The sequence below is a fragment of the Lygodium microphyllum genome, chromosome 25 (genome assembly GCF_053477565.2).
Source record: "Lygodium microphyllum isolate KBCC chromosome 25, Lygodium_microphyllum_v1.1.10, whole genome shotgun sequence".
In the NCBI taxonomy this organism is placed as follows: domain Eukaryota; kingdom Viridiplantae; phylum Streptophyta; class Polypodiopsida; order Schizaeales; family Lygodiaceae; genus Lygodium; species Lygodium microphyllum.
This window is the reverse complement of record NC_141159.1, coordinates 95,170,038-95,184,599: the sequence shown is the minus strand read 5'-3', so window position 1 is coordinate 95,184,599 and position 14,562 is coordinate 95,170,038.

The following is a 14,562-nucleotide window of genomic DNA, read 5'->3' as shown; positions in this document are numbered from 1 at the left end:
AGTCTGAAAATTTATCAAAAATTAACAAGTGTCGCTCGGGCGCCTTTAAAGCACTTTGGCGCTTAAAATCGTCCTAGATCGAGCCGTCGCCTTCGACATTGAATATTTTTCCCTTGATATTAGTAATTTTTAGCTATTTTTAAGCACTTCTCGGCACCAAAATTCCTCTCTCATTGGCGACCAAGGGATAGGGCGACTCAGCCCGTTGAATCCATGAACATATCTGCACATAAACAACCAAAGGAAGCATCAAGCTGATACAAAATAGACATAAACTTAAATCACAACATAGTGCTCACCCTACCCCCTTACAGAACCAAGGCATGACATCCACAATGAGTAGGCCTAGCATCATCTGATAAAAGGTCCGCAGCTAGTCACTAACCAACTGCTCCAACATGGCCAAACTACAAAGAACCATTAAAGAGGTCGCCCTAAGTGGTGGTCTGAACTACCTACCTAACTAAGGACAACACAACTAGGAGCTCCTACTAGGCGAGGTCTCCTATAGCCTGATCAAGAAGTATTTTATTTAACACATTGCTTCTTTTAGGGTTTTTATGTTTCATACTCGGGTATGTAAATAGGAGGGAGCTGAGCGTAGTGACCCAAGGAGAACAGGGCATCGGCCTCAGGTCCTTTCTCGGCACCCAAGAACCTACCAAGCCCTCGCAAGGCGACACTTAATCCTTTTCTGACGCTCACTTTTATTTTCGCTCCAACCTTCCTTAATTTCTTCTTTTTCAGCAAGAGGCCATCCCTAGGAAGACAAGATATCGGCCCCATGTCTTGATTCGTCCCCAGGAACCTACCAGGCCTTCACTAGGCGATGATCAACTGCTCATAAATTTTTCTTTCTTTTCTTTTCTATTTTTATAGGGGTTAGAATCCCTTTTTACACACCTCTGTATATATTTATTGTCTTTAAGATATTCAGGGTTTCTTTTTCTTTATCATCTTTTTTTTCCTTCAACAGCCTTCTCTAACTGCCTCACAACTAACAAGAACTCCTAGAATGGCCGCCTAGCAGGCTAGCAGAACAGGGTCACTAGAACTCCCTTCTAGAACAGGTCTTTCAATGCTGGACCATGTCTTTACAGGAGGCAACGACTACTCAGACCTCCCTCAAACATACTGAACCTAAACCTCGGGACTTCATGCCTTGGACGCCGGTCCCCAACAAGAAAAGAAAAATTTCCCTTCACAAGTACACAAACGCATATAGCACAACAACCACAGTACTCATAAAGGAAAGATATCACCTGGATAGGGCCACAAGAAGCGTCGATGCCGTGACAAAGGCTCCCTCCAGCTCCACAGAATTTGTCAAGCACAGGACTCAAACAAGAAACCATTAACTCCACCTGCACTAAACAGACAACTGGCCCTCTTGGCCTAATGAAATAAACCACTTCACTACAAAACTTGATCGGCCCTCTTGGCCTAACGAGATCAAACAAAATAGCACCTACAAAACCTTCCCTAGAAGAATCCAGATATACAATAATAGGCTCCTGTCCAAGGAGGAAAAACAGGCTCGTAGCCCTAAACTAAATGCATAAGGTTATGACCCATCCCTCCTGCATAGATAGCAAGAGGCGTACGCATAATATGCTGTCTAATCAACCTATGGGTCCCAGATAATAATAGTAGATTGGTCTCGGCTACTCTTTGCATCACCCATATCAACCATCATCTGCCATATATTGCATGTTTTGATAACATACCCCACAAGCAACCGGGTCGTGTTTCATCATTGATCACAATATCCAAACTAGGACCACAGTTAAAGAAGAGGTCTTCTTTATAAGCAAGATTTGCCAATGAATTTGCAAACTGATTCCAGTAACATGGAATCAGCTGAAAAGACACTCTCTGAAACTCCTCAATTAGGGTCATAGCAGTTCGATGATACATACAAAGAATGGGATTCAGCACTCTGTATGTCCCATCTAGCTGATTCAAGATCAACTGGGAATCCCCTTTTACTAACAACCGACGAATACCACCTTGTTTGGAAATATGCAGTCCCATAATCAAGGCTTTGTACTCCGCCATATTGTTAGTGAATCCTATCCCAAGATAAGCTACTAACTTCATCGTAACTCTACATCGGGGATCTCGGATTACTACTCCAACACTCCCTTTTTTATTAGGACCCCTGGACGCTCCGTCAAAATATAATGTGTACATCCATAATGGGTTTACACAGCTGGCCATCACAAACTCCTCTATTCGTAATTATGGTAATCAAAGTTTAGCATGTTGAGAGGATGAAAGACTCCATCCCACCTTCTTCATTGAACACAACAGGGATACTCATCAACAGTCATAAACAGTGATGGCAGAAGACTTTGATCTCCCACACAAAGGTTCCATCTTCTTGCTCAATCAATTTATATCCTTTGCTCCACCAGATGAGTTTCCCCTGATGGTATCTTTGCTCCAGATATGGGTGCTCCAAATAAGGGATTAACCGACCCATCCACTAGCTTTTAAGCTCTTTTCTGCAGGTCTCAAATCATTCCTAGCATGGACCTGCAATGCATTTTCTTTGTATTAGCATACTTAGAAGTAGTAAGGTTTAATCTTATTAAGATTAACCTTATTCTTAAACTCTACTCCATGTAGATCAGTTAATAGGGCCATAGACCTATTCTTCCCTAACCTGACAATCTTGTAGGGCCCATCCCATTTAGGTTCCAATTTCCATGGGAATAGCTCCCTACGTGCATCATAATATAAAACCAGTTGTCCTTTCTTAAAAGTATACTTCTTCGCTTTTAGGTCATGCAACTGTTTCATGTGATGTTTAGCCACCTCTTGATGTAACAGGCTTTGCAACTTGATTTCGTCTAGGTGTGCTAAGGTCGTAAATCGCTCTAATAGGGTGTCTTCATTACCAAAAGAATGGTTTATTGCAAATCTAATGGTCGGTAACTCAATTTCTAAGGGTAAAATGCGCTCTTCACCATAAACTAGTTTGAACGGCGTGTGGCCAATGGCTCGCTTAAACGTGGTATTATATGCCCATACTGCCACATATAGCTTCTTATCCCAGTCGCGTTTCTTTTCAGATACGACTTTCGATAGGATACCCACAAGCTGCTTGTTGGTACTTTTAACCTGCCACTTTCGTGGGTTTAGAGCGATGCAAAATTGTCTGCAGCGCTTAAAAAAATTTCTTAAAATGATCAACTGCCTTTCTCTCATCATGGTGGCGGCCCCTAAGTCATCAATAAACACCTTCCACTCTTCAAGGGATATGTCACCGAATGTCCTATCTGCTGTTCATTGCCACGAACTAGGTGCATTGCATAAACCAAAGGCCATCACATGGTATGCAAAAGTACCAAAGACAGTAATAAAAGTTATTTTCAACTTGTCCTCTTCTGCAATTGCCATCTGGTTTTATCCTGCAAAGCAATCCATAAATGAATATATCTCCCTACCCGCTAATTGATCCAAAATTTGATCAATAAATGGCAACGGGTAGTAATCCTTAACCGTCTGCTTATTCAGTTCCATAAAATCTACACATAATCAAATTTGATTATTTTTCTTCTTTCTAATCAAAACTGGTGAACACCATTCCATGTGTTGCACAGGAAAGATCAAACCCGCTTTTCTAAGCTTCTATAACTCCTCGAACAGCCTGTCCCTCAATTCGAAAGGCATACGCCTTACCTTTTGACATACAGGGCGGCTTCCTTCTTTTACAGGAATAGTATGAACAGCCAGGCTGGGAGGAATGCCTCTCAGCTCATCATAACTCCAGGCAAAGATATCGCGGAACTCTTGAATCAAGGACACATAGTCCTCCCTTTCTGTTGAGCTGAGCATGGAACCTAATTTGATTGGTCGCGACTCATCAGGCGTACCAAGGTCTAGCTCGATAACATCTGCATCTCTTATACGATCTTGGGCCTCTATTGGCTCGTTCAGAGTGATTTGATAGATGTCTTCCGTGGTGGATCCCTCTTTGGACTCATCACTCGAAGATGTCTCATTGGCGGATAAATCCTCTAATGTCTCCAATTCTGTGGGAGATAGAGGAGCTCTCTCACTCTGTGGGGACTCAAGATAGGCATCAATCACCACGTGCTGAGCACCTCTACCGAATATCAGCCGACCGACGGGTATATCCACTTGACAGTCCGCTTGCAAGATCTAAGGTCGTCCAAGTAATACTTGGTAACTTGGACGCCCTGCAAAATGAATTACCCTAAAGTCCAACAGGCATTCTACATTTGCAACAGTGATATGGACCTTAGTAATGCAGCCTTCCGGCTGTCTCAAACTATAATCCGCCATTCTGAGATTTGTGGAGGTATCTTTCTGGATCTCAAGACCCAACCTTTCCATCAGTTCAGAACTCATAATGTTAACAGATGATCCCGTGTCGACAATGGCATAATCTACTAATATCCCATCGACATAGGCTACAACCCTTAGGCAATACTTCTCAGCATGCTCGAACCAGTCATCACCAACTCGCGCAATACCCAAAGGTTCTACGATATACCAGGTACGCATGATCTTTCTAAATTCCTTACGTACTGCTGGGGAAAGCTTAATAAGCTGTAAAAGGTTCACATCCGACTTGACTTCGCAAAGAGAGCTCGTCAAATCAAATTCATGATAGTTCGGCAGAGTTCACTTTTCATGCCAAACCATCCACTCTTTAGGTCGTTGAACCGACTTTATTGCTTCTTTCTTAACTTTCACCTTCTTCCTTGGTGGTTCCTTATCCTTCTTAACATCGGCTTTACTCTCCACGGGCTTCAGAGGTCCCCCTTCCATGGCAGGATCCAGAACTTGCGTTCCTTTATCGCCCTATTTAATTTTTTCGTCGACAGGCTTATCCTTGTTGGCCTCTCTACCCTTTTGACCTCTTGTAAGGACAGCTCGTAGATTACAGGTTTCAGCATCATTAACACGCACAACCTCAATCAAACTAACCCCACTACCACTAGGCAGCTCCTCCACTGTAGTCTTTGGTCGTTGGAGTATTTGTTTAGGTACGTCTTCTCGTTGGGAATCATTTCCTTGCGCATGATGATTAACAGGCCCTGGTTGCCGACTACCTCGCTAGAGGGAACTAATCTTACTCCAGCAAGTGGCTGCTAAATGGCCGGATTTTCCACAAATGTCGCAGTTGACATTTGGGCAATTTCGTAGATAATGTTTCCCACCACACCATTTTCAGCTAAACCTCGAAGGTGCACCCTCATCTGGGTATCTACTTCCTATCAAATTTTGTTATTTTTTAAGGAAGTTGACATCAACGGCTATCAATACTGCTCCGTAATCATGTCGGTATAATGCTTCATCATGTCCTTAACCTCGCCGAGAACATTGGAAGCGCTCGACTTGTAGCCTTGATCATTGCCCTGTCGTTCCGTCGGCCTAACAATTCGATTAGGCACTGGTTGTTGAACCACAGGCATGGTATTAAGATTAACTGTTTCGCCTCCACCATTTGGAGCCATTTGACTGTCCGTAGGCATCGACATGCTAGGGGGAGCTGGTAATAAAGGCACATTCTGCATCATATTCCCTCTCCCATTAGGATTAGCCATCGCTATCCCTTGGCTACCACTGCCATTGGCCGTCGCCATATTATTTCCCAATGCTAGACCCATATTCCGATTGCCTCGAGAGGCATAGGCTGCTTGTAGTCGGGATTCCACTTCTTGTGCTCGTGTAATGGTAGTATCTATATCCCCCAAAGGGACACTACTCAACTACAACTCGATATTAAAGTCCAAGCTATGCATAAAATATTGCAATTGGGTAGCTGCGGGGATAGGAATAGAGGCGTCCAACTTACGGGAAACATCTTTTAGTTTGTTTGCATAAGGACGAATATCTTCGTGTGTTCTTGGCGGGTCACATTAAGTACACGCAACCAATATTGCCCACCCCTTTCAGGGGCAAACTCCCTTCAAAAATCTCCATAAAATAAATCAATATTCAATATGGTTTCGGCCTCTAAACCATGATACCATATGGCAGCTCTTCCTTTGAGAGTCATGTTGAAGAACATCATTAAATGTCCTTCTTGGATGTGACAGTTAAACATCAGCTTTTGAAACTCCCTGATGTGGAGTTTTGCATCTTCCTCAACTAGCCCATTAAAAATGGGTAGCGGGTAACCTAGAGCCGGCAAATCCGTCGTTCCTGCAGGAATTGCAATGGGCTACGCCATGACGGAAATTGGATTTGCACTAGGAATAGTGGACGGTGAGGTTACACCTCCTGCACTTGATGTAGACTGCCTTATGGAAGAAAGGGGAGCACTAGAGCTTCCACCTTCTCCTAATTTACTGCTTGTGGCACCAAGACCACTAGATCCACTCCCTTGTAAGGGTTTAGAACCTCTACGCTTAGGGGAATACCTCCTAAAAATTTCAGCATGTCGCCTAGCTCTTTCGTCTCTCTCTTGCTTTTGGATTTCGGCTAGACGATGCTTATCGATGAATAACGGGTCAATCTCAGTATCCTTTGGCATAAACTGCTAACTCATCCCTAGACAACCAAGATTTGAGGACCACCACTTCTAAGAAGCTCCCAGTAGACACACCACTGATGGAACCTAAAACGGGCTGGCACTGGCTCATGCACTAGCCGGACCTCTATCATACACTCAACAACCCCACGGCCTCGCGGCCAGGAGCGTGTATGACACATACATCATCTTCCTAAACATATTGCGTTTATATCACATCTTGTAGTCCAACTCTAACCCAATTAACACTCTTGAGAGGGAGTCCCAGCACATTGCCAAATAGCACGAAGTACAAACATAGGAGGTCCTCCCATGGCTGACTGCCGCTACCTCACTGCGACTCTCCTACACCTTGGGGATTGGCCCCTCGATGCGTCGCTAAACATATATAACACATTATCGCATACATTTCCACTCAAGGTACCAATTGATCGTATCCAGGAATGTACCTTACCTCACTTTCTTTTCCCCTAGACCCAACGCCTAGCCTGCAGTTTGGGACAACCTTACTCACTCAACGTTGGTCACGATCTTCTAGAAAGCAATTGCCATGCATCCAGGAGGTATTGTCTGATACCTTTTAAATTTCTTTATGATTCATGCAAATTGTGAATGTCCATGTGCTCAAACAATTAAGAAAATAAGCATTTGTGCACATGTGAAAAAAATTTCTTTCAATGATTTTGACTATCACTCGAATGCGGCATTGCATGAACCTAGCATCGAGAAACCCTCGTGCTACTAGATCCTTATTTTTAAATTATCGACCAACCTAAATGGTATGCATAAAAACCAGCAAGATTTTCATCATTTCATTCAGCATTTAAATACATTTTCATACACTCTACCCCCTCATCGTTTAGATTGTGCATGGTGCATAGGTTTAGGGTTCATTTTCCATGTTTTTATTGTATAAAAAGCAATAAAAACTCACTAAAACATAAAGGTAGGGCTGAACTGAGGCTAAACCTCATACTTCAGACCCCCCATACATCCACAACCATGAATCTTATTTTTCCTTAATTTTCGGCACTCAAAATCCATTTTTTCCAATTTTTCCAATTTTTCTTGTATTTTTTGCAATATTGAATGACTGAAAATACAAAATGAGTTGTGGGCTGTGGCCCTTAGGTTCATTTGTAGCAAAAACACAGATTTAGTTGGTGTGTCCTATTATATTTTCCATTTATATATCAAAAACACCCAATTTCCCCCATATTTCACGTGTTTTACGGGTTTTACACTATTAATTTCATCCACAACACTTATGATTTTCTGATTTTCTGATTTCAAACAGTTGGAAAACATTGAAAATAACATTATAATGCATAATCATCCCATGGGAACAAATATTCATGAAGCAAATTGCATAAAACATCAATTTCCTTTGTAAAAATGAGATTACCGTTCCTTGCGGGTTGCGGGGTTTTTTTTTTTGCCATATCTCGGGACTGATTTCCAGCCACCATTAATGCTCATGACAGTCCACAATCAGCAATCTTTCTTTCTCTCGCACCACGGAGCAATCCGGTCTTCATTGGACGTCATCCATTCTTCTTCTCCTTCACCACATGAATCTGCCTTTAGAAGAGAGAGAGGGAGGAGAGAGAAAGACTGAAATCATAATTCTTCATAGAGACCGCCATTGGAGGAGCGAAGCACGGCGATAGAGTCAGCATCTAGGGGGGAATGAGGCCCCATGATCAATTGACATGGTTGTTTGCAGGCAGGAGATGGAATGATCAACAAGAGGGCGCAAATTTCGGCGCCCTCCTGCTCACGCCCTCTCCACGTTTTGATGCATGCTCCCTCACCCAAACTTTCATGTGACATTAAATTTTGGGCTCCCAAAGGTCACTTGCCCACTTTGGCCAAATTTTGTCCACCCCTTCGCATCTTGACCGGTTTCTTGGCCATTTCCCCGTCCGGACTCCGAATTGAGCTCTGAAAAATCTTGGGCGTCCAGCTTAGCATCCCGCATTGGCCAGTAACTCTTGTCAACCCGCACGACAGTTTGAAAAATTATCAAAAATTAACAAGTGTCCCTCGAGCACCTTTAAAGCACTTTGGCGCTTAAAATCGTTCTAGATAGAGCCGCCGCCTTCGACGTTGAATATTTTTCCCTTGATATTCGTAATTTGGAGATGGCATGATCAACAAGAGGGCGCAAATTTTGGCGCCCTCTTGCTCATGCCCTCTCCGCGTTTTGATGCATGCTCCCTCACCCAAACTTTCATGTGACATTAAATTTTGGGCTCCCAAAGGTCACTTGCCCATTTTGGCCAAATTTTCTCCACCCCTTCGCATCTTGACCAGTTTCTTGGCCATTTCCCCATCCAGACTCTAAATTGAGCTCTGAAAAATCCTGGGCGTCCGGCTTAGCATCCCGCATTGGCCAGTAATTCTTGTCAACCCGCACGACAGTCTGAAAATTTATCAAAAATTAACAAGTGTCACTCGGGCGCCTTTAAAGCACTTTGGCGCTTAAAATTGTCCTAGATCGAGCCGTTGCCTTCGACGTTGAATATTTTTCCCTTGATATTCGTAATTTTTAGCTATTTTTAAGCACTTCTTGGGACCAAAATTCGGCTCTCAAGAAGAGAGAATGGATCATTTTAGCCTGCATCCTTGTCGCCAGGTCTGGAATGTCGGCTAGACGAAATCCATCGACTGTGTGTACATCTTCCTTTTTGACTCCCAGCATGGCATATACGTCCCTTTTTGGGCGTCTTTCCTTTTTGGGCACGAGTCCCAAGGCTCTTTCAACAGTGGTGGCATAAAGAGGTACCTATACACGTCTTTCTTGATTACCTTCCCTTACCGTGACCGTGCTACAGCTTTGTTCTTCATTGAAATTTCTCAAGAACTCTGCACACATGCTGTAGTCGACAGCCTGCTTGACTTTCTCGACATACTCTTGGAGGCTACATTTGTTCACTAGCTCTCTTACGGCTAGCTCCTCCGAGATAGCCTCATCTAGGTTCATGGTATGCTTGAAAGTAAATTGGCTGAAGCCCTGTGTTTCGATGTTGATTTCATATTTCGTCATTTCTACTTCCGTAAATGGAAGTCTACCTTGTCCTACCATGGTATGTGCCTATCATTACCCCAGTCAACGTTAGAGTTACGATTTGCTTCATTCCTAGCACATACCAAAAAAATATGTGCGCCAGTTTACTCGGCAGACTTAAGGAGATGAAACTTTTTTAGAAACAATTAACAACCAACATCTTTTCCTCCTTGCTTCCTTTCCTATTTTGAGTTTAGTAGAGCGTTGTTAGCCTTCACCCTTTTGTTACCTCACTCGGTTGGTCCCTTGATCGTCACTAGCTCTTCTTCCCTCTTTTCTAAGTGGCACGGGGGAGGGAAGGCTTGTATGGGCTGTGTGGGGTGGGCTACTTGGCCATAAGCCAGGTATACAAGTTAGGGTTGTACTCAAACTGGGCATGGCGATCAAGTTCGCCTGGTTGTAGGGAAGCTTGAGTGATGTAAGTTAAGATGTCATGGAATATGTCTCCCGAGTTGAGGCAACTAGCAATGTGCAACTCCTCCTCTGTGAAGAATTGGTCGATGTACGGGTGGGCCAGTAGTTGATCATCTAAGTGTAAGTTGTGTGTAATGGCCAGAACTCTAAATGAAAGAGGTGCCACATACATAGGGTCGCGTTCAATTACTTTGATTGCCCTCCGTTGCTCAGCATTAGTCATGATCTGGCGGCCTTTTTTCTCCCACTGGAGTTGTAAGGTGTACCACAGTTGCAGGAATGGAGAAGTAGAGCTGGCAAGCTGCACAAGCTCCTCCAGTTCACGTTCTGTGATAGAGCAAGTGGGCTTGCGGTATGAGGTGACTAGTCATCTAAGAACGGCATGTTCCTTCGAGATCTCTCCATTAGCGATTAGCTCGGCCGCAATTTTGGGAAACTTGACGGTCATGAACTCGTAGTCCTCCCAAGTGCATGGCAACGAGCCCAAGTGCGTGGGTTCCTTAGTCATGTGGACAGCTCGGGTGGGTTTGCCTCTGGTGGTTGGGGTACGGGGTACGACATTCTTACCCTTTTCCTTAGGCTGGGTTGTGGGGGTCTCCATCGGCGGCTCTACAGTTGTAGAAGGCACAAGATGGCCCTTGCTGAAAGTAGTTACTATACGCACACTGCCCATGGTTAGGTGAATGCAGTCTAGGTTGTAGTCCACATTGCAGCTTTTCTGCTTTTTGAAAGTGCGCCCTAGTAGTGATTTATCACCGGCCCCTTTAGTGTTTGGTAACACATAAAAGATGACTGGGATACTCCCAGACTCGATGGAGACAGCCGCTTGGCATTTCCCTAAGAGAGGGTAAGTGTTGCCCCCAAATGGGCCAAGTTTCGCATTTGTGGGCTGTAATTTGGGCTAACCAATACGTGTCCAATGGTCATGTGTCAAGACGTTCCTTCGTCGATCAAAGCATCAAAAGAATATGTTCACTGTGCGATGACCGTGATTTGAAGGTAGGCGAGTGCCATTGCTTCTTCATCGTGATCGGTTAGTTCGATGATTGTGGCCACGCAGACAGCGACAGGGGGTTCGTGCATCGGTGGTTTGTGCAACGGATGGGAAGAAGGATAGTACTTTTTCATGCGACTGCCATTGAAGAAGCTTATTTCTTCCCCTTCGAGCGTCTCCAACTCGACATTTCCCGTTTTGCTAATTGCACGCACCCAGAAAGGCCCCAACCCTCGAAATTTCATTTTCTATTTGTGCCCTTTCACCGAGTAGAGTAACACGAGGTCCCCGTGATCAAAGTTAAACTAGTTGACGTGCTTGTCATACCACAGCTTTCGTCTTGCCTTTTCGCAGATTAGAGCGTAGGTGGCTAAAAGCCGAGTTTCTATGAGATGCTCTAGTTCCTCTAAGCAATTAGTCCAAGCCTCTCTCCCCTCCCAACGCTCCTGCGCTGCTATTCTCAAGCTAGGGGAAAAAAATTCTAGAGGTAGAATGGCCTCCGTCTCGTAGGTCAGCCTAAAGGTGTTTGCCCGACAGTCGTCTTATAAGCTATCCGATAAGCCCACAAGGTAGCCATCAGCTTATTATCCCAGTCTCTTTGTGATGTGGATACTACCTTAGTAAGCACGTTGACCAGGATTTTATTTGTGGACTCTGCTTGGCCATTTGCCTATGGGTAGCAGGGGGAAGACCTTCTATGAATGATAAAAAAGGTTGAGAGTAGGTGGGATATTACTTCGTTAATGAAATGTGCACCTTGATCATTCACTAGTTCTATTGGACACGCAAACCGTGAAAAGACCTGTTCCCACAGGAACTTCGCCGTAGTCCTAGCGTCATTCCTTCTGGTGGCTCGCACCTCCGCCCACTTTGTCAGGTAGTCCATTGCAACAATGATGTAGCATGCCTAGAAGTATTGAGCCGCTAGACTAATAGGTCTGATGAATTCAATGCCCCATTTCTTGAAGGGCTGTCGAGCTACTATGGGGGTTAACTCCATCTTATCTTTGTGCATAGGTATCTTAGTCCTCTGGTATTCGTCGCAGTGTTTGACGAACCTAGCAGCATCGCGGAATAGGGTGGACCTCCAGAGTTGGGATTGTAATACCTTACGGGCAGTCGTGTCCCCACTAAAATGCCCGTTAGCTATCCCGTCGTGCGTCTCTCTCAATACATCGTGCATCTCGTGCTCACACACACATCTATGTAACAGCCCGTCCTATCCTAACCTATAGAGTTGGCCAACAATTAATTGGTATGGCTGAATTTTTAAGATGAGTCTCCTTAGCCTAGCTTTCTCAATAGGTCTCTCTGGTAGGCTGTTTTCTAACACTTGGACAACATCGTCTGCCCAGTAGGATGTCAAATCAGCTCTAAACAAGTCCCCTTCGCTAGACAAGCCAAAGATGCCTTGGCCAACACCTTCCCCGGTGGGTATGTGGATGCTATGTAGTGCTGCTTCCCTTTGCGCACAATCACTGAGAAATCGAACTCCAATAGGAGAAGTAACCACCTGGCTATACGGCCTGTGGCGCATGGCTTGTTTTCAAGTTACTGCAGGCTTGATGGTCCACGTAAAAGACGAAGGGTGTGGCCAATAGGTAATGCCTAAATTTCTTCATGGTGAACACCATGACTAGCCCTTCCCTTTCTGTAGTGAAGTAGTTCATTTCTGTTTCGGTGAGCTGCCTGCTAGCAAAGCTCACGGGGTAATCAAGGCTATGTTCACCAGGTTGATAGAGAACGGCTCCAATGGCAAATTTGGAGGCATCTATGTGTACATGGAATGCTACACTTGAGTCTGGGGCTCGTAAGATGGGTGCAGTGGTGAGGGCCTTCTTTAATTGTTCATACGTGCGTTGGCATTCCTCAGTCCACTCGAATACAATCAGTAGCTTGTACAATGGTCTGGAAATCAGCGCGTAGTTTAGTACAAAGCGTCGGTAGTATCCTGTGTGGCCTAAGAAACACTGGACGCCCTTGTAATTGGTGGGCAGTGGGAGGTTGGTAATGGCCCTGACTTTTGAAAAGTTAGTGGCAATGCCATTCCGTGACACTACATGCCCTAGGATGCATCTATGCTTCACCCAAAACTAGCACTTCAAGGGGTTCAACGAGAGTTTGTATATTCAGCACTGTTCGAAGATGACTCCCAACCTCTCTAAGTGTTCGGCCCAACTGGAGTGTACGCATAGGTCGTCCACAAACACCTCCAACTCGCGTCACAGCATATCCTTGAAGATCGTGCATATTAATCGTTGGAAGGTTGCAGGAGCATTCATTAGCCCAAAGGGCATAACGATGTAGGCAAAGACGCCCCACTCCGTGGTGAAGGCCATCTTATGCCTATCGTCAGGATGCACTTGCACTTGATTGTAGCCTCAGAATCCGTCCAGAAAGTTGTAAGCTTCTTTGCCTGCTACTCTCTCCAGCATGTGCTTGGTATATGGCAAAGGGTAGTTGTCTCTCTTCATAGTGGAATTCACCTTCTTATAATTTACGCACACTCGAATCTTGCCGTTCTTTTTCATAACTATCACTATGGGCGCTACCCAATCTGTGTGCTCGATCTCATATATAAATCTCGCCTTCATAAGCTTATCGATCTCTTTCTTCACTGCATGAGCGTGTTTGGGGTTTATAGGGTAAGGTCGCTGCTTTGTTGGCACTGCTTCTGGGACCATGGGAATGTTATGGGTCACGACCCTAGGATCAACTCCTCTCAGTTCCTCCAAGGACCAGGCAAACACATCGACATACTCCCATAGGAGGGCCACTAGCCTAGCCTCCTCCTCCTTGGTCAAGTCGTCAGCAATGAACACGGGTCGTGGTTTCTTGCCCTCCTCTGCCAGGTTGACTTCCTTGAACCTGGCGGTTCCCTCAATTGGTTCCTTGGCTTGCCCTTGTCTCTTTGCTCCTAGCAGAACCATCATTCTATCAGCCTTCTTAAACTTTGTGAAGCGTTTGGGTAGGTCATGTGGTTTCCTTTGCCTCTCTCCTTCTGAGTCTTTATTTTGCTTCCTGGTCCCCTCCTCAATCCACTTGCGCCTTAAGTGGACTGGCAAGTCCCCTTTAGTGCATCTGACATTAGAGGGTTGGGGTATTTCGAGATCACTCTCTGTACTGACTTCAGACTCCAAGTTAAACTCGCATCCCTTGCTTGAGGAAGGGGTTTCGCCCGAGGATCGTAGTTCAGTAGGTAATTCCATCTTCATATTGGGACTACCAGCAATTGTGCCACCCCTGCCTGCTCGTAATCCATAGCTCCCACCTGCTCCAGCCAGGTTCTATCGCATTCCATCCGCACGACTCCTTTTCCATCCCTTTTCCGTTTTGGCCTAGAGTCTGCCCCAATCTGCTCAATTGCTCTCCCTTAAGTGTCATAATCTATCGTGTTAAACCCTTCCTTGCTCTCGTCTATCTTAGAGTGACAGTGATCATACTCCTTATCAGTGGAATCTTGCCCCTCCGACTGCTCGTCATCCCCTTAGTTCTCCTCTCCGATCTCTGCCTCATTGGTGATTAAAGCCCAGTTGTATGATAGGTTGAGATCGTGCACTTTGGTCCATTCCC